General features: G+C 28.9%; 1 long non-coding RNA gene across 1 annotated transcript; it reads left to right on the plus strand.

Annotated features, from left to right (window-relative positions):
* The first annotated feature begins 23,490 nt into the window (after positions 1 to 23,490).
* LOC143192970 (uncharacterized) lies at positions 23,491 to 24,726 on the plus strand. The gene is made up of 3 exons (XR_013004914.1): positions 23,491 to 23,725; positions 23,787 to 24,141; positions 24,197 to 24,726. It is a non-coding gene; the product is annotated as an uncharacterized LOC143192970 (long non-coding RNA).
* Positions 24,727 to 26,015: the final 1,289 nt, after the last annotated feature.

A 26,015-nucleotide genomic window follows, 5' to 3' on the forward strand; every position in this document is an offset into this window, starting at 1 on the left:
AACGGCTCTCATCAAGTCCTATCTCTCGGACAGATCTTTCCAGGTCAAGATTAGGGAACTTTCCTCACTTTCCAGTCGTAAACAAATCGATGCTAGCATACCTCAAGGTTCCCCGCTGGCCCCAGCCTTATGTAACCTTTTTATTTCAGATCTGTCGAGAAAAGAGCACATTAACGTTGCATTTTACGCTGACCACATTGCTTTTTTCACGGCCGCCAGGTTTGAAGTTACAATTCATGAACACTTACAGAAGCAGCTCGATCATGCGGTTAAGCGGTTCAAATTCTGGAGGTTGCAAATCAACCCCCTGAAAACCCAGGCAATCATTTTCCATAAGAAGCGTTACGCATCTCGCAACTTAAGATCGACACCGCAATAATTCCATTGCTGGATAATATCACGTACCTAGGTCTCCACTTTGACCGGCGGTTCGGTTGGCATTCCCAAATCCAGAAAGCAATCCAGAAATGTTCGGGGATAGCAAACCTACTATCTTCTCTGATCTGCCCTTCAAGCAGACTTCTCATCTCTTGCAAGATGTTAATTCGGTCCGTACTCCTCTACGGATCTATTGTCTACTTCAAGTTTGTTACTCCCAACCAGGTCAACCGGCTTCAAGTTTTCCAGAATAAGCTCCTCACGAGAATATTAAACGCACCATGGTTTGTCAGAAATAATAAAATTCATAGGGAAACTGACACTCCACAAATCAAGCACTTCATATCTCAATCATTCCACAAACAACAACTCAGCTCAAGTTCTTCTGAAAACGCGTTTATTCGCGATCTGGTCGACATGCTGGGAGCTTAACACCGCGTGGTTGCTTAGCGGTGTTAAGCTCCCAGTTATTATCCCAGGGTCCTAATTCCCTTTTCTAGGCTGAAACAGCCTCATCCGTCGCTACAGTCATAACTTTTGCCCCGATACAACAATATCCAGTTGAGTGTTAACTCAGGTTCGCGAATCAATAGAATCGCCGTGTCCTCTTGCCCAATAACGGCTGCCCAATCAGCGGGTGCCATATCCCAAAATTTAATGCAGTAGCAGTTTCGGTTTGGTGTATTGGTAAGCCCAGAGGCAGCCCCACATAACCCGGTTCAACTTGTCACTCCAGGGCAAGTCTCCGCGACCAGGTATGCGTCATGCATTCCACCGCCTGGTTTTAGGCCAGAACAAAAAAACTGTCTAATCCCACCATATGAACAGCAATACTTTATGGGCATGAATATCCTTCCTCTTCTATGTCGATGTAAATGGACTCTTCTAGACCAACCCAAACCTTTTTGTATTTGACAAGCAATAAAGCCGCAATATTCGAACTGTTCCAAATGCTGTTTTCACCCAATTCGCATAGTATCCATTCCCTCTTCTTTTGCATCTTTCCCATTGCCAACAAGAGTCTGAAAAGAGTTGGTTCATCAACTGTCTAGCTATCTGAGAGTTCTTAAATAGATATAGCTTTTCGTCCAATAAGTTTTGCAATTTATTGTCTTTTTAGTCATCCATGTTGTTCATAATTATTGAGATCAATATGGCCCCCGTTTAAATCGTTGAAAGGAAAACCGATAATTGGAATATGATAAGTCAGAAAAATATTTTTTATTATTTACACTTGCATTAAAACACAAGCAAGGGAGTACGGGATTAATACATCAGTATGTATTTCCCAAATTAAATTAAACTAATCTACTTAAGCTAAAGTTAAGAATTGACTTATACACTAAACAAATTTATGTTGTTTCGTTCGCTTCAATCTCCTGATTTCCTGTGTGTTGTGTAATAGCTGTATATATTCCACGTTGCTGTGATTTAACAAACTTATTCAATGTTTTAAGGTGAAATCTTGAATCATTTCGTGTATTCATTTGATTTTGAAGTTATCATGCAGCTGTGCCTTGGTTACGTAGCGATAAGAATTGGTAATTGATCATAGAATTTTGTTTTGGGTGCGTTGAATTACTAGTTGGTTTGATGTCTTAGTGTAACCCCATATTTGCACCACATAAGTTCAATTTGGCTTTATCTCCAATCCTATTTTATATCCTGTATACCAATCTCTTTGATTTTAGGTCAAGTTGAGTGTATCTTCTGACTAACTATATATATATATATATATATATATATATATATATATATATATATATATATATATACATATATATATATATTTATTTATATATATATATATATATATACATATATATATATTTATTTATATATATGTATATATATATATATATATATATGTAAATATATATATATATATATATATATATATATATATATATGTAAATATATATATATATATATATATATATATATATATATATATATATGTAAATATATATATATATATATATATATATATATATTTATTTATTTAATGTATGTTCGCCGATTAATCCAACAAGTATGGTCCGATTCCTTTTCTTTATTCGAAAGAGTGCACTTCCGAGGTGGTCCGTTTGAGGCCGGTTCAATTTTTTTGTTAAAACTATTTTATGTGACATATTTTATTTGCATGACAATAATTGGTTAATATGATGGAAAATTAATGAAAAATCGATGCACAAACAATAGTAAATACACATAGTATTTCATCATTTCAATTAATGAGTCACCACATAATTAAGCAATGTTTGTTTTTTAAGTTATTTATTAGATATTAAATTGATATGAATAGATGTGCCTTAGTTTGGTTTATATACTTGGAATTATTTGTATCATAATAGCAGTAAACAAATATTAGCAGTCAAATTTGATTAATTAAATTATAAAATGTTGACCTAATGAACATAAAAAATATCTTGACAATATTTTGAAATTAGCTTAATTATTTTTCTGTGTATATTCAAGGCGACAAAGTTTATATTCCAAAAATGAATGATAATGAGAAATACAAGGTTTAGTGAAAATATGATTATTAAATTTTTAATAATTAATTGTGTTAGTATGATATAGTATCTATTGCTTCAGTCACAATTAAACTATTCTAAATATTTTCTCGCTAAAGATTTAGCAACTGTTTTCATCACAAGATATTTGCATAACTAAAGAAATCGACATAATATAAACTCTACTAGCATACAATGACTGAATCCTATGAATGATTAAATGTACTAAAAGGACTGCTAGTCATTATTATATTAATGAACTTACAAAAATAGGTTTTCCTAAAAAATTGTTTAATAAAGAACTAGAGCATTATATTGGGTATTTGCATGTACTTTGAGCAGCGATATTTATTGCAAGGAACGCGGAACAGTTTTAAAATGTATCTGGTTAGCTAAAAATAAATATTTACCATATAATATTACTGAGTTGTTCAGACACTAATTATAGAAAGGTCGAAATATCATTTTTTATATTAATTAATTTTATTATTTAATTTGAAAGCTGCTACTGAAAACCCTCAATCATATTCAAAACCTTATGGCGATGCTGCTACGTCATATCTCAGTTATTGGTTTTGTTTTCAATGATTTCTCAACAAAAACTCAGCTCAAGCTCGCAGGACTTTTCAAATAACTTATCATTTAGTACGTGGGAGCTATATCCAGATGTGATAACATGGCATTAATCCAAATGGAATAGCTACTATACGCTCATTTCATTGGGTTTTCAATGAAAAAGTGGTGATATAGATCGGCGATAATATATTTATATATATGTAAAATAAAATAATATCTTATTATGAAATATACGGAAGATAATTAATCTAATGTTAATGAAACAGCAATTGAAGCTAGACTAAGATTTTACGACTCTAGCGATAACTATTTTCATGGCATAAACATATTTTTATTCCTTGATCTTAGTCTAAACACTAACCAAAAAGTAAGAATAACATCTTATTTGCTTCATATTTAGGCAGATATGATACATGACCAACACATGTTATATAATATTTTTAATACGGGGTTAATATTATTGGAAATGAAATCAAATTATTATTAATTAATTAGTTCGGCCATTCGCATGGCCATCTCACTTTAGTTTGTGAATCTTGCTTAAATATTGATAAGTAATAAATAATAAAGAATTGTTTAAATAAGTTGAAAGACTTGCTGAAATATGTATATCAGTTTGTATTCCATTATCTGAAAGATTTACAAAAGTAAACTGGAATTTATTATCTTTAGATATAATGAAAACCGAATGCCATCAAATTCTTAATAAAATTATTACAACATTATGTGACCGTTATTTATTGGCTATATAAAAAATGTGAAAAATACAATTAGATAAAACGGATGGCAGCGGTGTTACCTGGAGACGAGGCTTGGGCAGTCGATGGTGGCACGTCTAAACCAAACGAGGGTTAAGCACTGAATGACCGAAATACCCGTCAATAACATCCCAGATAAACGTCTCGGGGTTGCCGCCAGCTATTCGTTGTCGGGTTCTGCTGGCACCCCGCCCGTGTTCGACATTTGGGATTATATTTCTGGGTATTTTGTAGACCGTTATTCCACGATGTAAAATTCGACATGCCTCAAGGTTGCTACAGATGTAAGGTTTCTTTATTATTTCCATTCCGCAAGAAACCCGAATATGAAAACATGAATGTGAGAGGACTTATAAAAATTGTTATATCATGGTCAACTAATACACCATCTCAACAGCAATATTTCTTCGTTATCTTTACTCTTATGAGAACAAACTATTATTACTCCATTTTGGACTTCTTTTGAATAAGAATGGTTCAATTTCTTAGTGCAAAACATTTACATTTGCTTTATTTTTCCACATAAATTAAATATGGTTCAACAATAATTCAAATAAAGCAAATAAAATTCGCTTAAACTATTGCAACTTGTAAATAAATCGACGTGAAATTTAATATTGTATTCTTTGAAATCTATTCCCGTCTAGAAATCATCAACGGTACTATTTTTTAAATCAAAAAAACTTATTTATTTCTCTCTTCACAGCAACTGTTATGCGAATCTATATTCATCTCTAATAAATCTTATATCATGTAATGTTTATTCCAACTATTACCACAAGTACCAAATGATAATATCTTTATTTATTACATGAGATACTATACCATAAGTTTATTTCATAGCTAACTATTATATATAAAATAAACAAAGAGATGTGGTCAAGATAAGTTACATTATTAGAACATTATACGAAGATACCATATTATATTAGTTTATTTTAAAAGTCAATTATAGTTTTTTAATAAATTAATATAAACTAACTTTAGTCTACTATTATAGTCTACTATTATATTTATACTACTATATAAATAGCTGAATTATACGGAAATAAAGGAACTAGTAAAGGTATTCAAAAAGGTAACGGGATGGTAAACCATCTAAATCTGCTCATTTACATATCTAGAAGCCTGCCTACCACAATAAAATGCTTGTTGGGTCTGTGCATTTAACATCACCCCATAAAGATTTACGTAAAATATCCTTTTTTTTTCAATTTACGAATTTGATCTTAAAAGAACGAGAAAATCTTTTAATCGGCCCATATTTTGATATCTTCATAAGAAGTGAAATGCTGCTCAGACAGGTTACAACTCATTTGTCAGAAGAGGTAGTAATCAGAAGGAGAAAACTCTGGAGAATACCGCGGGTATATTTTCACCGGTTTTACAACATGTTGTGGAGCGTTGTCATGCTAAAGAACTACACTATTGTGTCATTGCTTGTATTCTCGCGGTTTTTCCTACACTGCTCGGTTCAAAAACTCAATTCTAATTTATAATAACTTTATTATAATTTATAATTATCAATAACCATTGATGGCTTCACTGGATAATGTTTTCAAGTCATCGTTTTCATATGTATGTGGCTGTTCAGAACGCTCTTTGTCTTCGGTGTTAGAATCTCCATATTCAAAACATCAAAACCAGTATTCACATATTGAAATAAATGGAGCATGGCTGCGTTAAGATTTGCACTTCGATGACCTTCAGCCGCCTTTTGTTCAAAATTTTTCCAGGCATTTTTAATAGACTGAAAAATATTATTGTTCACACTTGACGAAATTTCATATTCTGAAAATGAAGTCAGTAAGTCAGGCTTCGTCCTGAAATTAGTTACAAATGTACCCGATGGAATGTAATATACAGTAACACCATCTCTTGTAAAACTAATTTATAAGCCTAATACTATTGAGTTATTCACTGTATACAAAAGTTGATAATGCAAAAATCCAAATTGCATTTTATTCGATATTCATTATTTTATTGTTAAATATCAGGAAATCTGCTGGCGAAACTAGTCAAATACTTTCAGAAACTTGTGATGTCTAGTCAAATTCCAATTGTCGATTTTAGATTCAATGATTTAGATGACGTGATTTTGATGGTAATTATAAAGAACGGCTAGCAGGTCGAAAATTTTGCAGTGCCTTCAAAAATGGCAAAATCTATTAAATGAAAACATAGCTAAAAAGACAGCTTTCAAAAATTTTTAGACAGCTTAGCAGTTGATGTATCGTATATTTTATACGTACTCTAACTGGCAATGAACACTGTACCTACTACGGCTACCTTGAGAGCAAAAATTGATGGGTTAGTTAAAGAGAATCATTCATATCAACACCGAAGTGGTATTCTTAGTCAAAAAATATTATAATGCATATAATGGGCTCCGCAAGGTGTAATGTTTTACATGCCACTAAAAGCGAGTAAAACCTCCTGCAGATATTAGAAAACAATTGAACAAATTGAACGTTTTTTTGTTACCAAGAAAACCAGCTATAAGGACTGACAGATGCAAACTCGCATGCATGGCAATGCTCGCTCACACGTTGGAGTACAGCATTACTTGGATAAAAGATGGTGAAGTGATCGATCACTTGATAACTGACAACCCAACATTGATCGACACGGTATCCCCATATTTTCAAAGGTGGAAAATTATTCTGATTAATGTATTGTACAAATTCTTCTCAATAAATAACATTTTAAAGGGACACAATGATCAGAATACATGCAAACACCTAATATTTTACAGTTTATAATATTCATTAGAAAAAGCGCCAATTACAAATGTTTATGATTAAGTGCCTAATAAGGATGTTCTTAAAAAGCTCTAAAATATTCTAAATTTATTACCCCAACTTATTCTGAATTAAGATTACTTAAATTTTTATTAAAAATAACGAAAATCAATTTGGATATAGACCAAACATACTTAACATAATTATTACATGAACAAACATTAAACACGTCCTTGGATTAATTACATAATAATTAGAATTTTGAAAATTATCTATTTAAAGAGTTATTAATAATTGCATTAGACGAGGGAATGTTTTTCTGGTCGTAAAATCGACTATAAATTGTATATTTACTTTTCAAATGTGCAATACGATAGATATGAATATCTTATATTTATATTTTATTAATATTTTTAAACACTTATTCGATACGTGCCATAACATGTGAAGAGCATGAACTTCTGGCAGTTTTATCACTTACAAATTGCAATTTAAACACCTTTATCAGGATTTATTTAATTAAATAAAGATTAATAAATTAGTTGTTTAGCAACGATAGCAACATATATCACTATTTGGATTTGTCAAATCATTGAAACGAAAATAAAAACATATTTTTGAATATACAATATGAAGTATATGTAGTACTCAATTTATATAACTTTTCGTATGATAAATTTCAGATATATAGATGACCTTTCGTTATACTGACTGTTTTCGATTTTTAATTTTTCAGATTAATATGACATGATTTCATAAAATTCCCAAAAATCTAATAATTATTCAGTCAAGAATTTGGACACAAATGAAAAGAATTAATATATGCTAATTATATACTCGAAAAATTGTTTTGATATCACATTAATCGAGCTGGAGTTCGATATGAAATTTGAGGAAATATATATACTGCTTTATAGCCAATTTTATCTATCTTCATAATATGTATTACTATATATGTAGTGTTGGTGTTATGTTCTGTTATGTTTAGTTCCTTTTGCTCCATGTAGAAATTCCGCTCATTTTTTCTCCGCTCTGCTTCGCCCGGAATATTTCTTTATTTCTATTATTTCTAGAAGTGTTTCTCTGATTTATTCATCTCAAGTTTGCTTAGGCCGCCTTCTTGTTTTCTCCTCCCTGTCTTTACTTCTCATATTCTCTTTACCTGTCTTATATCTTCCATATGCTGTAGTGTCTGATGTTGTCTTTAATTGTCTCCCTTCTATGTAGCTTCATCTTTTCACGACCTTCATTGTAGCTGGCTCCATATAAAAATACCATCAATTTATTTTGCATATGAGCAAGTAACAAAAAGTTCTCAAATTCTTATTGTTTCCTTATTGTTTTATAGAATATTAGCTTTTATTATTTATATTTATAGACGCTTATAAATATAGATCAGTTCACACCACTGTAAATACATTTAGATATAAAAGATGACATAAAAGCAATTAATTAACAAATATTTAACATATTTTAATTTATAGGAAATTTAAAAGTTGCTGTATTCAGTAAATTAATGTATTAATAATTACTAATAAACCAATTATCCTGATTACCACACAATTTGTGATTACAAAGCTCTTAAACTGTATCCATTTAATATAATATAATCCTATATTACGAAACTGTGTGATATATATTTTAATTTATTTTAAACTGACGTTGAAGATAAAATAAAATATATATAATATATTATTATGTTATTCATTTATTATGTACATTCATTAAATTTTCTATTGTTTCCAAACTTAGGTTTATAAAGTCAGTAATCAATGTAAGTGATAAAAGTTCTAAGAATAAAATGGCATAGTGTCACATATTAATAAGATTAATTATTATATTAATCATTAAACAACTTAATATTTATCAATGCTTACAAATTTACTGCTAATAATTCATGATATCTTCTATTTATCCTATGTGTTTCATCTATGCAGTTTATGCGGTATCCATATGTCCTGTATGTATGTATCCATATATTGTAAAAGTAATTAATTAATTAAAAGAATAATTTCTTTACCTACATTTTTAAATAAAATTACACCATTCTTTGCTTACTTATTCCACTCTTTGATCTCGCCCTTGTAGATTCTTACAGCTTTCTTTAATTTGTAATAGCTTTTGTTTATCTACTACTTTCTAGTTTGTGCTATGTCGCATGTAGAAACTAGCAGCTCACCAACAAATGAGGATTTAAAATTATAAGCTATTTTATAATTGTTAATATTCTGTGAAACATACATTTTAACTCTTCATAAACAAATTAACATATCTATTACCTGCAATATTCGGTTAGTACACAAATGCATTTTCCAAAGAAACCTGAAATGAATCAAAAGTTAAGATAACTAAAATTTACAGAAAAAACTTAATAACCTTTAGAATTACCTCTAGTACAATGATATTCCCTATCTCCAGAAACATATTGATTACTATCAGTCCTTAAGCAAGAAGAATTTTTCTTAGATGTTCGCTAGGCCAGATCTGTTATTCTCGAATTTGGTTAAGCTATGTTTGAATGAAATTTTCGCATATGTATGGTTTTTCTTTCACAGCTGTATATATCTGCTGAAAAGGTGGACAAGTTAATTTGTTTTCTCTATAAAAAATTTAAAATATAATTTTACGTGATCTTTGTCTTTATCGTTCTTCATCTAAACTTACCATAACTCATTAGTAGTTCCAACGATATGGGAACAACCGAAAATAACACAAAACCTTAAAAAAACACTGTTGAAAATTAGATAACTTCATTTAATAATGTTTTAACATATTTATTTTCTATACTAATATGGTTTCATATGTAACATTAAGGGTTTCTTCAAATTGAAAATTTCCAGCCGGCATTTTGCGGTACAACGTTGCTAGATTTTGATTTTAAAATTATGCGTCCATAGTTGATTTACAACAGAAATGACCATTGGTCTACCGTATAAGAATTGGAAGTAGCAGCGCTTCGACTTCAGTCTAAAATATTTGTTTATATATTTTGGTTCACGGCTATTCTTGGTTGCTTGATTTGAGCGCATTTTGTTTTATTGGAATTTTCTTATTTGTTGCGCATATAACGCAAACATTTTACGCCTAAAAATTCTTCTTCAATATAATATTTAACAACCCCACATTTCACGCCTCAAGGTGCCTTCCTTTTCTTCAAAATGGGAGGCAAAATTTTCGCTAAGCCGATTAATCTATAGAATATTACTAAAATTTTATGCTGTTATAGTGATTCTGAAACTGTAATCTATTTATGTACTGTAATATACGAGGGTTTTATTCAGAACATGGATGTTTTAAATTTATTAAGTATACAAACCTGAAAATCATTCTTGACCAAGCAGTAAGTCCAATTCAGATAAACCCTAGTTGGTAATACAATAATACTAATTATAATAATAATATTTTATTATATTAGAAATTATTTTCCTGACAATATTTTTTATTGATACCCACCAAAATTAATTTGTATCTGTATGTAATTTGTTTACAGTCGTATACTTCTTATAATATCCTATATTATATATTTTCTAAGTTATGTCTATCATTATTTATCAGTCCTATTTCTTATCAAGAAATTTAATAAGTAAATACCAAATCGTACTATAAACTACAAATTTAATTATTTGTTTGAACTCCTATCTAAGATAGAACGAAATTTTTTTGAAATTTTTAACAAATTATCAAGAAGCAAACCTATTATAGGTTTATTGGTGCCACTTAGATTTACCTGAAAATGAAAATAAATACATTGTATCATAGAAATGCTATCAATAAGTTAAACCAAATAAATTGTAACTGCAAATAAATAAACTTATATTCTGACAAAAAAATATCATAAAAATATTCCAATTACCCACAAAAAATTTTTTGGAAAGATTTCGTAAAAATATGTATAGATTAATTTTCCAAAAGGATTATTTCAACTAAACAACGTTTGGCTAAGGGACGAAGGAAGCGTCCGTTTAGAATGAAAACGCAGACGGAAGTCATTGATTATTTACTGAAACTTAGAGTAACCACTCTGGTTTTACATTAGCGTTTATTTTTATTTACAGTAAAATTATTTATTGAATATTCATGTTAAATGCAATTACAACTTGCTACATCACCTTAAAAAGGATTAGTAACTGTGAGAGTAACTTACAAGAAAGCAATGGACCTCCATTAAATATGAAGAAAGGAAATACCAAAACACACTTGAAAACTTGTTATTGTTACTTTATATTGTTATGATATTAAAATAAAGATGGATTAAAATTAAATTAAAGAATGGTTTAAATTTTCTTTTTGTTCTGTACTGTTTTTAGTCTAAGAGGCTTTTACATGCTTAGGGTTAAGAAGAAAATAACTGATGAGGATACTGAGTTTATTGACAAAGTGATGAATAAATTTAGATAACTATCTAGACACTTCCATTAAATATTCAATCAACCTGATCAATTTTTTTATATAACAAGTATCTTCTTAAGGTATCAGATGTATCAGTACGTAGGTAAATGCCTAGACCTCCCATAGTCTGTTGTCCTCTAATAATTCGCATTTTAATTAATGAAATGATGAAACAATTTTGTAGTACAGTTATTTTATTAGATGTTCGCTTCTGTTTACACCCGAATGTGAAGACAGCCACATGAAAAACGGCAACTTTTGCCTCTTTAATTTGAATTAATAAGCTCTGAATTCTCCTTGATGATTACGTTGATAGTTTTTTGTAATATTGGAATATTGTTGATAACATTGAAATTATGACATTTGTTTCATTGATTATTTATTATGACTATATCAGCTTTATTGCGATATATTAATTTATTTAGGTTTATCATAAATATTACATGTTTTTATTAAGTATAGATCTACAGTAAATACCCTAATTGTACTTAAGACTGTCTAAGATTATCAAAAATATATAAATATATTGTAACACAAATATCCACCATTAATACGTCTTACAAATTTCGTAATATCTATTAAATTTATACTACGTTAATGTTAGAGATATGCTAGCTGAACTGGAGACATGTAACTACCGTTTTTAAGAAGTAGTGTCTCGAAATAATTTAAATAAAATATTTTTTTAACAAATAAAAAAATTTTAACCGACTTCAAAAAATAAATAAGGAACTCCATAAAATTAATAATCAAACATAAATTTTTAAAAGAAGCCTACCGACTGTGTTGTTTAGGCTTGGCAACGACTTGATCATTTAGTAGTAGTTAAAATAATATTATAAATAGATAAATAGGTTTAGATAGGTATTAAAATAAATTGGGTGTATAAATAGAATATAAAATACGTGTAGTAGATTTTATTTAGTTTATTAAAACGTTATATTAAATTTATTATTATTAAAACAATTATTCTGTACATGTTTTATTTTAATACGTTTTTTTGTGTTAAAAATCCAAATTTTATTATTTTTTTAATTTTTAATGAATTCCTTATTTATTTTTTGATAAATTTATTGTTAAATTTTTTTTTCTCTTTTAGTATTAGCTATTTACTCAATAAATTACACTGTTATTTTATTAAGTTTTACAATGGGTAGGCCAAGTAAAGGTGTAGCCCGTATGAGGAAAAATTGAAATATAGAAACAATAACTGAAATTAAGGAAGGTTTCAAATCTCGGGGTCCGTTACCTAACCTAAGAGATTTGAGAAATATTCTAACCAGACTAGAACAACAAAGAAGAATGGTTGTTCCGCCAGGAATCGAACCCGCCACTGATATCAACTATCCTGATAATCGCCTAACAACGATAGATGTATCTTGTTAGATCTTATATTTTCGCTGTAGACTAACAATACGATGTAGTATTTCTTTTTAATTTATATAAAAAACTTTTAGAGAGCTTAGCAATTGACAAATTATTAGTTTGAATGGGAAGGAAAACATCCAAAAAGAAGGAAAGTGGCCATAACACGAATTTCGGACCGTTTCAATGTCGCGCCTTTATTGCTTGGCACGCAAAAAATTTTTTCCCTGTAGATCATTTTTAAAGTTAGAGAATTATCAAAATTCATGTAAAAACTTAATAGAATTATTGATGGCATGAACAGCATAATCACGAGATAACGATAAATATCAATTCGGGTATTTACTAAAAATACATTTATACTGAACATCGAAATAATATAAAAATATTCCCGTTTTTTTTTACGTTGCCCTCTAGATAAAATAGAGATAATCAATACATATAAATTAATCATAACGACGTGCAGATTTATAAGTAATTCAAAGATAAGAATAAGATAGAAAGATAGAAATTCCGCCCATTTTTTCTCCGCTCTGCTTCGCCCGGAATATTTCTTTATTTCTATTATTTCTAGAAGTGTTTCTCTGATTTATTCATCTCAAGTTTGCTTAGGCCGCCTTCTTGTTTTCTCCTCCCTGTCTTTACTTCTCATATTCTCTTTACCTGTCTTATATCTTCCATATGCTGTAGTGTCTGATGTTGTCTTTAATTGTCTCCCTTCTATGTAGCTTCATCTTTTCACGACCTTCATTGTAGCTGGCTCCATATAAAAATACCATCAATTTATTTTGCATATGAGCAAGTAACAAAAAGTTCTCAAATTCTTATTGTTTCCTTATTGTTTTATAGAATATTAGCTTTTATTATTTATATTTATAGACGCTTATAAATATAGATCAGTTCACACCACTGTAAATACATTTAGATATAAAAGATGACATAAAAGCAATTAATTAACAAATATTTAACATATTTTAATTTATAGGAAATTTAAAAGTTGCTGTATTCAGTAAATTAATGTATTAATAATTACTAATAAACCAATTATCCTGATTACCACACAATTTGTGATTACAAAGCTCTTAAACTGTATCCATTTAATATAATATAATCCTATATTACGAAACTGTGTGATATATATTTTAATTTATTTTAAACTGACGTTGAAGATAAAATAAAATATATATAATATATTATTATGTTATTCATTTATTATGTACATTCATTAAATTTTCTATTGTTTCCAAACTTAGGTTTATAAAGTCAGTAATCAATGTAAGTGATAAAAGTTCTAAGAATAAAATGGCATAGTGTCACATATTAATAAGATTAATTATTATATTAATCATTAAACAACTTAATATTTATCAATGCTTACAAATTTACTGCTAATAATTCATGATATCTTCTATTTATCCTATGTGTTTCATCTATGCAGTTTATGCGGTATCCATATGTCCTGTATGTATGTATCCATATATTGTAAAAGTAATTAATTAATTAAAAGAATAATTTCTTTACCTACATTTTTAAATAAAATTACACCATTCTTTGCTTACTTATTCCACTCTTTGATCTCGCCCTTGTAGATTCTTACAGCTTTCTTTAATTTGTAATAGCTTTTGTTTATCTACTACTTTCTAGTTTGTGCTATGTCGCATGTAGAAACTAGCAGCTCACCAACAAATGAGGATTTAAAATTATAAGCTATTTTATAATTGTTAATATTCTGTGAAACATACATTTTAACTCTTCATAAACAAATTAACATATCTATTACCTGCAATATTCGGTTAGTACACAAATGCATTTTCCAAAGAAACCTGAAATGAATCAAAAGTTAAGATAACTAAAATTTACAGAAAAAACTTAATAACCTTTAGAATTACCTCTAGTACAATGATATTCCCTATCTCCAGAAACATATTGATTACTATCAGTCCTTAAGCAAGAAGAATTTTTCTTAGATGTTCGCTAGGCCAGATCTGTTATTCTCGAATTTGGTTAAGCTATGTTTGAATGAAATTTTCGCATATGTATGGTTTTTCTTTCACAGCTGTATATATCTGCTGAAAAGGTGGACAAGTTAATTTGTTTTCTCTATAAAAAATTTAAAATATAATTTTACGTGATCTTTGTCTTTATCGTTCTTCATCTAAACTTACCATAACTCATTAGTAGTTCCAACGATATGGGAACAACCGAAAATAACACAAAACCTTAAAAAAACACTGTTGAAAATTAGATAACTTCATTTAATAATGTTTTAACATATTTATTTTCTATACTAATATGGTTTCATATGTAACATTAAGGGTTTCTTCAAATTGAAAATTTCCAGCCGGCATTTTGCGGTACAACGTTGCTAGATTTTGATTTTAAAATTATGCGTCCATAGTTGATTTACAACAGAAATGACCATTGGTCTACCGTATAAGAATTGGAAGTAGCAGCGCTTCGACTTCAGTCTAAAATATTTGTTTATATATTTTGGTTCACGGCTATTCTTGGTTGCTTGATTTGAGCGCATTTTGTTTTATTGGAATTTTCTTATTTGTTGCGCATATAACGCAAACATTTTACGCCTAAAAATTCTTCTTCAATATAATATTTAACAACCCCACATTTCACGCCTCAAGGTGCCTTCCTTTTCTTCAAAATGGGAGGCAAAATTTTCGCTAAGCCGATTAATCTATAGAATATTACTAAAATTTTATGCTGTTATAGTGATTCTGAAACTGTAATCTATTTATGTACTGTAATATACGAGGGTTTTATTCAGAACATGGATGTTTTAAATTTATTAAGTATACAAACCTGAAAATCATTCTTGACCAAGCAGTAAGTCCAATTCAGATAAACCCTAGTTGGTAATACAATAATACTAATTATAATAATAATATTTTATTATATTAGAAATTATTTTCCTGACAATATTTTTTATTGATACCCACCAAAATTAATTTGTATCTGTATGTAATTTGTTTACAGTCGTATACTTCTTATAATATCCTATATTATATATTTTCTAAGTTATGTCTATCATTATTTATCAGTCCTATTTCTTATCAAGAAATTTAATAAGTAAATACCAAATCGTACTATAAACTACAAATTTAATTATTTGTTTGAACTCCTATCTAAGATAGAACGAAATTTTTTTGAAATTTTTAACAAATTATCAAGAAGCAAACCTATTATAGGTTTATTGGTGCCACTTAGATTTACCTGAAAATGAAAATAAATACATTGTATCATAGAAATGCTATCAATAAGTTAAACCAAATAAATTGTAACTGCAAATAAATAAACTTATATTCTGACAAAAAAATATCATAAAAATATTCCAATTACCCACAAAAAATTTTTTGGAAAGATTTCGTAAAAATATGTATAGATTAATTTTCCAAAAGGATTATTTCAACTAAACAACGTTTGGCTAAGGGACGAAGGAAGCGTCCGTTTAGAATGAAAACGCAGACGGAAGTCATTGATTATTTACTGAAACTTAGAGTAACCACTCTGGTTTTACATTAGCGTTTATTTTTATTTACAGTAAAATTATTTATTGAATATTCATGTTAAATGCAATTACAACTTGCTACATCACCTTAAAAAGGATTAGTAACTGTGAGAGTAACTTACAAGAAAGCAATGGACCTCCATTAAATATGAAGAAAGGAAATACCAAAACACACTTGAAAACTTGTTATTGTTACTTTATATTGTTATGATATTAAAATAAAGATGGATTAAAATTAAATTAAAGAATGGTTTAAATTTTCTTTTTGTTCTGTACTGTTTTTAGTCTAAGAGGCTTTTACATGCTTAGGGTTAAGAAGAAAATAACTGATGAGGATACTGAGTTTATTGACAAAGTGATGAATAAATTTAGATAACTATCTAGACACTTCCATTAAATATTCAATCAACCTGATCAATTTTTTTATATAACAAGTATCTTCTTAAGGTATCAGATGTATCAGTACGTAGGTAAATGCCTAGACCTCCCATAGTCTGTTGTCCTCTAATAATTCGCATTTTAATTAATGAAATGATGAAACAATTTTGTAGTACAGTTATTTTATTAGATGTTCGCTTCTGTTTACACCCGAATGTGAAGACAGCCACATGAAAAACGGCAACTTTTGCCTCTTTAATTTGAATTAATAAGCTCTGAATTCTCCTTGATGATTACGTTGATAGTTTTTTGTAATATTGGAATATTGTTGATAACATTGAAATTATGACATTTGTTTCATTGATTATTTATTATGACTATATCAGCTTTATTGCGATATATTAATTTATTTAGGTTTATCATAAATATTACATGTTTTTATTAAGTATAGATCTACAGTAAATACCCTAATTGTACTTAAGACTGTCTAAGATTATCAAAAATATATAAATATATTGTAACACAAATATCCACCATTAATACGTCTTACAAATTTCGTAATATCTATTAAATTTATACTACGTTAATGTTAGAGATATGCTAGCTGAACTGGAGACATGTAACTACCGTTTTTAAGAAGTAGTGTCTCGAAATAATTTAAATAAAATATTTTTTTAACAAATAAAAAAATTTTAACCGACTTCAAAAAATAAATAAGGAACTCCATAAAATTAATAATCAAACATAAATTTTTAAAAGAAGCCTACCGACTGTGTTGTTTAGGCTTGGCAACGACTTGATCATTTAGTAGTAGTTAAAATAATATTATAAATAGATAAATAGGTTTAGATAGGTATTAAAATAAATTGGGTGTATAAATAGAATATAAAATACGTGTAGTAGATTTTATTTAGTTTATTAAAACGTTATATTAAATTTATTATTATTAAAACAATTATTCTGTACATGTTTTATTTTAATACGTTTTTTTGTGTTAAAAATCCAAATTTTATTATTTTTTTAATTTTTAATGAATTCCTTATTTATTTTTTGATAAATTTATTGTTAAATTTTTTTTTCTCTTTTAGTATTAGCTATTTACTCAATAAATTACACTGTTATTTTATTAAGTTTTACAATGGGTAGGCCAAGTAAAGGTGTAGCCCGTATGAGGAAAAATTGAAATATAGAAACAATAACTGAAATTAAGGAAGGTTTCAAATCTCGGGGTCCGTTACCTAACCTAAGAGATTTGAGAAATGTTCTAACCAGACTAGAACAACAAAGAAGAATGGTTGTTCCCACCAGGAATCGAACCCGCCACCTCCGCGTGCCAGCTGAACGCTGGAACCTTTACAGAATAGAAGCAGTTAGATACAATACTTTTACGACTACTTATACGATATCGTCAGTGCTAAAAACAAACAATGGCTTTTGCACTGAATAACATCCAATTTTCCATCCCATCAGCTCAGCAATAACATTATACAAAAATCTCATTATTTTAGATAAAAAAATAGGTGAAAATTTTGTACGTGCTTTTGAAATTTAAAGTTCCCCCTTTCCCCCACCAGGTACTGCCTTGGTTCATGATTCCATTTTTATTCAAAAGAGTGCACTTCCAAGGTGGTCTCAATGGAACCAAGTTAGGACCTGGTGGGGGAAGGGGGAACTTGAGGGAAAACCTTAAATTTAAAAAAATATAGAACTTCCTCCTTTTTTAAGGGGGTTAAAACACACAACTATACTGATAATCGCCTAACAAGGATAGATGTATATTGTTAGATCTTATATTTTCGCTGTAGACTAACAATACGATGTAGTATTTCTTTTTAATTTATATAAAAAACTTTTAGAGAGCTTAGCAATTGACAAATTATTAGTTTGAATGGGAAGGAAAACATCCAAAAAGAAGGAAAGTGGCCATAACACGAATTTCGGACCGTTTCAATGTCGCGCCTTTATTGCTTGGCACGCAAAAAATTTTTTCCCTGTAGATCATTTTTAAAGTTAGAGAATTATCAAAATTCATGTAAAAACTTAATAGAATTATTGATGGCATGAACAGCATAATCACGAGATAACGATAAATATCAATTCGGGTATTTACTAAAAATACATTTATACTGAACATCGAAATAATATAAAAATATTCCCGTTTTTTTTTACGTTGCCCTCAAGATAAAATAGAGATAATCAATACATATAAATCAATCATAACGACGTGTAGATTTATAAGTAATTCAAAGATAACTGAGTTATTTTTATATGTATATAAAAGAAATATTAATGATATGCTTATTTTAAAATAAAAGGTGATAGATGTATGAATCAAATTTTGCATATCTTTTTAGGAATTTAAACATTTTTTTTCTTAGAAACGAAACTTTATTTATAGGAAATGTATGTTCGTATGAAGTATCAGACAAGGATAAATCTTAGGCTCCATGTACTTTTAACAACTCAGATTCAGTTATTCAGAATAACTCAGACATTCAGACAGTCTACTAATACCTGGTCTACTCCAAATTTATTAGCTGGATGTAAGAAATTAAGAAGTATTCTATATTGATTATTCCATGTCAAGGCTACATCTATGGAATCATCTGCTAAATGATCAAAAAATAATTAGTCAAAAGAGATCAATATTATGTCCTATCCTTTATAGATTATTGGTAAATCTAACCACCTAGTAGATATTTTCTAAAAAATTTTAAATGCATATATCATCAAAAAAAAAACAATTGTACTTAATTGTAATTTAATTATATATGAAATAGGTCATAATCTTAACGTGAAATGGATGCGATTGTCGTTTTTATTGATTTTCGCTCTAATTTCAGCTGTACCGTATACACTGACTCTCACTTTTAGCAGTTTTAGAAGCTAAATGTAGTAGTGGTATTCGCTGTTTCATTACCATCATTCATTTTAAATCCAAGTCGGTGGCTAAGATTTCTCTCCATTACTTTCCAACATAGTTTTCTATATGATGCTACAATCTCCTTGACTGACCTGATGTTCGCTGATACAGATGTTGAGGATTCTAGTATTCTTCATTACATAGTTTCCAATTGCAGAGCCATATGTATCAAAGTATTTCTAACTGAATGATCGTTTGCTTTTGTAGATCTCAACGGGGTCCAGTCCAATTGAAATGCATTCAGAACAGTAATATAGAAGCAGAAAGTGGCATCTACCACAATCCATCTATATACCTCTGAGACTTGGACACTCTTTAGATACGCATATGTACACATGTTTCTTTCTAAAATAATATTAGGTATGAAGTTATTCATTTTTAGATGTTCCAATACAAGAATACACGGTTTTAGACCTGAACAAATAAAAGCCGTTTATAATGTAAATTTGTAGGCTAAACCTAATCAGCAGATTCTTTTTAAAAATTGGTTCTAATTTTCGTAATTCATCTATTTAATAAAAATTCAACAAATACGTTGTTTTACAATTTTTGACTATTAACGGCCAATTATTAAATTAGAAAGCAGAAATCAGAAATTAACAGGTTGAAGTGAGTATTGGGACCTGTTTCGCGCATTAGGGTCACAATAGTAATCGTTCCTCGTGCCTTCTGCTGGTCTTCTAAGTTTTGTGCCAAATAATCAAGATATGAGTGTAGAAAATGCATTTTAAGAGACATTCGTGATCCAATCTTGAAACAACTTGATTAGGTATTAGAAAGTCGATTATTGGTTAAAAAGTAAACATTCTCCCCAAGCGCCACCTATGAAGTGACGGAAAGAGTTTGCTAATAGCTCAAATATAGGGAAGACCAAAATAGTGGTAATCGATAACAATAACAATATAGGAGTGCAACAAGTAAAACAAAAAAAAATCATTTCTCCTTTCGTAATTGCTTTCTTCCATATTAATATCTTACTGGCTTTGTTATTTTTATATGAGCTTACTGTTATATTTTTCTGACTTTCGGACAAAATTGATCATTTACGTTCACAAACAAAAAATTATTACCTCGCAACATATCCATAGCGACATGTCATGACTTTAAATTTCCAAAATATCAAATATGCCATGAAAATGCTCACTGAACATAACTCAATGAAGACCGTAATTCTAGGCTAAAGCATAGTTTAGATTAATTAATTTGAAAAGAATAGATTTTTTCATCCTAAATTCACTACTTCAAAAAGTATTTTATTGTTATACAGGAATAGACAGAATATATTAGTCATAAAATTCAAGAAACAAATGGCTTTTCATTTTAAGCATTAAATTGAAAGCGTAAATCAGATAACACTCAACTTCTATGGTTTAGATCATGAGCATTAATATTTTATTATTAACAACTATTATTTAATTCGTAATAACTGTTTTAAATCATATTAGATTTGTTCACAATGTTGCTTAACTAATGTTTTCAATTTGTTATTTTCGATTATTTATGAACTGTGTCGAAATAATTTTTAAACGTCGAAAACAGTACTCACGCGTTTTTATTATTGATTTATATTCAACGTAAAGTTTTAACAATATTAGGTTTACTTTCAGAGGCATTTCTACGTCAACTAAATAGGAAAAGCAAATATTTTGTGGAATAGACAATAAATATTTCTATAGAAGATCGCGTTCAAAGTAATCCCCTGAATAAAATATTCTAAATCTTGCTCTAAAGTCTATATATGTTCATTAATCAAAGCGGATGATTTTAAAGGTTTTAGTCTACGCATTCCATTATCATCACTCACATTTAGCTGATGGCAAATCCATCGCAGTGCACTCGTGCACTCTTTCGAAGTACTTAATACTAGTGCTTTGAATTATATTCGTTACGTTTTATAGAGAGATATGACGCTGAAACACTTTATTAGAAACTTAATATGGAGCATCAAATATAGCACACAACGCTTCGTTTTGGAAACGTTGTTTTTGCCTAGCAAGAATATACTGGTATTCTTCTAAGTTAGACTCCAATCTAGATACAACCCAAGATATGTAATATCCTTTCTCTGCGAGAGTTGGAAATTATTAAATGCAATGTTCTTCTGTGCAAGATAAAATTTATATGGGTAGATTTTGTTTCATTGACATCAACATTTCAATTTTTCAGTCACGATTATATTTTATTAAGAACCGGTTCGTCAGATCTTGTAATCTCCATATGTTGTCACAGTAGTAATTTTTGTATACCGATAATCAACAATATACAAAAGGTACAATACTACATCTAACATATTGGAAATAGTCTATTCTGTTCATCATTTTGTTTTATAGTAAAATATCTTTCTATAAGGTAAGAATTCACTAGCAAAACACACGAAGGAGCAATATCTTTTAGCATTTATGTCAGCAATTATATATTGATGTTCTGTACAAATATTTCTGCTTTAAATTATGTTTAATTTATCTTTATATTGTCTCGAAAAATGTTGAAATTAGAAGTAACAAACTTATAGGCCAGTAAGGGACCACGTGATTAAATATAAATGTTAGTAATTTTATGGTTATGGTAATTTTATAGAATTTTTCTATTCATTATATTAAACTTTCACACAGCTTTATAACATAACTATATAATCTAATTAACTAACATAATCTAAATATAGTTCTTCAAAGAAATGCACATAATGTCTGCTCCGTAGAAACGGATTTAAATTAACAGTACTTAATATAGCTGTTTATATAATTAGCTATTTATTACTCTTTATGTTACAATATTATTATATGTAGTCTAAACAAGACTGATAAATGAATTTAATGGTCTTGTAATGGTTAATTGCATAAGATAAATAACAGAAATGTATGACTACTTGTTTTATATGCATTTTTGTAGAAACACCATTAAGCATTTGAGAATTAAAAATCTCATATTGTGCTGATTTTTTAATCGCCTATGTCATCTATTTTATAATTTTTGCAATGGTGGTATTTAAGTATTGATGAACATATCCTATTATGTATAAAGTCTCGCATTCTTAATTTTACATATGCTCAGGTGTAGCAATATCCTACACAGATAGAACAAATGTTACTAAATTAAAAATAAATTAGAGTTCTGATTTCAAAATAACTAAAATTTAGTTAGTTAAAAATATTTGATGAAATTTTTCTCATGTGAACTTCTAAACTTATCAATAATAACTTATCAATAAACAATAACAAATACTGGCACGTTTTGTTTCAAGATCATTGTTGTCGGAAAGTCATATAAACCCATTAATATTAAAGCTATGTATGAACCAAGTATTGAAAATATTTTCGAAAGGGCAAATTTTGTTTAAATTTAAAAGTATATAACAGTTTTGACTTTTTATTTAAAATTCAAGGTAAGATTCCTTAGAGGAAATGAGGCTATTTTTGAAATGTTAGTTCCAGGGACTCCATTTTGTGGTCAGTAACAAATAATATAGTATATTCAAAATAACGATGAACTCAAGTCATCATGGTGTGTAATGTATTGCCAATGCCAATTTGTAAATTCGTTTTAAAATCAGGTAATATATTCCTTTTTATTTTATTCTTGTTAAAAAGCTATACTACGCTGTCTGGTACCTTTGAACGTGTAGCATGTGTATCAGCTTAGAACAGTCGTCTGATTGTCACATGTCTGAAAAATTCTTCAAAACATTGGTGATAACTACAGGTTAATAACTGGCAATCGTAGTATACATTGAAATCATCGTGATCATCATCGTGGTCCGGAGATTCGGCTACTTTCGGAACTATTCGTATATTCGTCGACGCAATCTACTCGTCGCAACCCGAAATTCTAAATGTCGATGTTGCCAAATATATAGCTAGGTTATTTGCTTTATGGATTTATTTAATTTTAGAAAAATAATATATTTAACAAGACTTTCCAACATTAACTTTTATATTTTGTTTTGAAAAAGAATAGAACAGATACGTTTTTTAGTATTTAATACAATATATATAGTCTTGCCCTTAGATTTGGCAACACTGCATGATATTGCAAGCCAAGCGTTTCTCAAAAGACAAATGGCGATATTAAAACGTTTTATATAGCATTTTAAAAGTTATATTGTGATGTTCCTTTTCACTTAAAAACAAGGCCTTAACATTTCACCGTTTTAACAGGATTATAAATATGGAGAGTCAAAGGTAGGTATAGTTTCAGTTGTTACATATAGGATAAATTAATTAAATAACTTAAATTTTGCAGTGAAATTAAATTAATATTTCAAGTTTGTAATATGACATACTTAGTAGCAAGAGAAAGAAAGATTTCACCATGAGCTTCCTGCACAACTAAAGCCGATAACAAGAGGATCATCTGCCTTCTCTGTATCAATTTAATGATTTTAGTATCCTTTTGTATACATACTGAATTTTGGCAGCATCTTTGTCGAATCCATAATATAGATGTTAAACAATCTAATCTATATTTTAAGAATTTGTAAGGCTTTGAAAGTTGGAAGCCACAGGACGATAAAGAAAAAAAAAATTGCTTAAAGGATTTCTTAGAAAACAATAAGTCCATAAGCTTATAAACTACTCTATAAGGAGTTATAATTAAGGTAGTATTCTCTATAAAACTATCGATATGATTATTAACTTACGAATTAATTTTAGGTAGGGTACGAGGTAAGTCAAGAAGGATTACAGGCAAAAAAATTATTTAAGTCAGTCTATATAAGTTTTTTGTTGTTAAGAATGTTATAAGACTGAATATTGAAGCAAATACAAGTAGCCAATATAAATCCCAGAATAATATTCGACAACTGAATTTTGACAAGTTAATAGGGAATTATATATTTAAGTAATTTCAATTAATCGTCCAGTTTATAGGCTTTGCAGAAGTGCCTGGAAAATATTTCATACCATACTAAAATAAAACACAAAATATTAACATCATACAGTTGTTAGGTACTTGAGTCCTTGATTTCATTAATTTTGGCCTTTTTTCCTTTAATTAAGCCCTTTTTCCATGAAATATATTAACCTTGTCTTTATTTGGAAATTTTCTATTGCTATTTTTATTGTATTGTAACTAATTAGTAATTAGAGTGAGTATTATAAAGGGCTGTATCTACAAGAAAGTTGTTATAAAATTTTATTTATATATAATGCATTTGTAGTATTGTATATTCAAATATGTGGTAATTTAGTAAATAATTTATGGTATAGTTAAGGTTTATTGTTTTATTTCCTCTAATTTATATTTTAAAATTAATATTAAATTTTAAAATATGTAAATGAATATAATATAAAAATTCAGTGTCATGCTGTATTTTTCTTTTTACTTACTCTCGAATATTTCGTAAATTAATGCCATGTTCTTACTGTTTTTTTTAAGTCATATATATATATATATATATATATATATATATATATATATATATACATATGTATGGTATATATAGCTTAATATAAAATTTACAAACATTACCCTTTGTTTTAATAACTAATACAGAGTATATTTTACGCCTCAAAGACTAACACTATGCCGATATCAGACATTTGGTTATGGATAAGACACAGCCCTACTCATGACGTCCCAAGCAATACTGAGAGTATTCAAATATTGCTAACACTAGTGAGACGCATGCCAGCGCAGTATAGTCAATCTACAGGACCACGATGATTTTTAATGTATTCTGGCAAACGTTTTAATGCTTAGTTTATTTTGTTACATTTCAAATCGTTCTCTATAATGGCCCCCCTTGCCAGTAAAATGCGTTAGAAAGGTAAGTACCGATATTGTTAAATGCTAGATTCCTGCGCTTTTATTGGAAATATTTTAGCGTGTAGCAGCTGCACTAAATATTACTATGAGTAAAATATCTAAAGAAATTAAAACCAATATAACCTTATATTCATCGAACACAAACCGTACTCATACGAAGCAAGATATGATGAACACAGTGGGACAAGTAGTGCATCAAGATCATTTTGATGTTAGTTCTATCAGAGATCAAATTTATCAAATAAATTAATAGAATTATTTCAGAGAAAACTGCTAATCTGAAAAGCATCGCAAAAACTTAGAGATATGCAGCTCTTGTGTATTTTATTGTCTTATGTAATTAGATGAGAAATGGATATTGCAAGATGGAAGATTGGGTCACTGATGGTAATAAAAACAGTCAATGAAAAAAGGCGAAAATGTTAGAATAATATTTTATTAGGTTTTGTTAGTCATAATAGGTATATAAAAATTAATTCTCTATGTATTATTCTTCATGCTGGAAACAAGAATTAACAGGTTTAATTTAGTATTTTCGTTCAAGTCTAAGTGCAACTATTCTTGAGAAATGAACCATAACATAATAATAATTGTTAAGGTCTGATAATAAGTTCTGAAAGAATTAGGAGGAACCATCAGTTATTGTTAAGAACATTGCATGCCATAGTACATTGGTGAAAAAAATCCTAACAAGCGCATCTACAA

Source organism: Rhynchophorus ferrugineus, unplaced genomic scaffold (assembly GCF_030347505.1).
Source record: "Rhynchophorus ferrugineus isolate W39M unplaced genomic scaffold, kcgeb_rfMv2 rfM3, whole genome shotgun sequence".
Taxonomy (NCBI): domain Eukaryota; kingdom Metazoa; phylum Arthropoda; class Insecta; order Coleoptera; family Curculionidae; genus Rhynchophorus; species Rhynchophorus ferrugineus.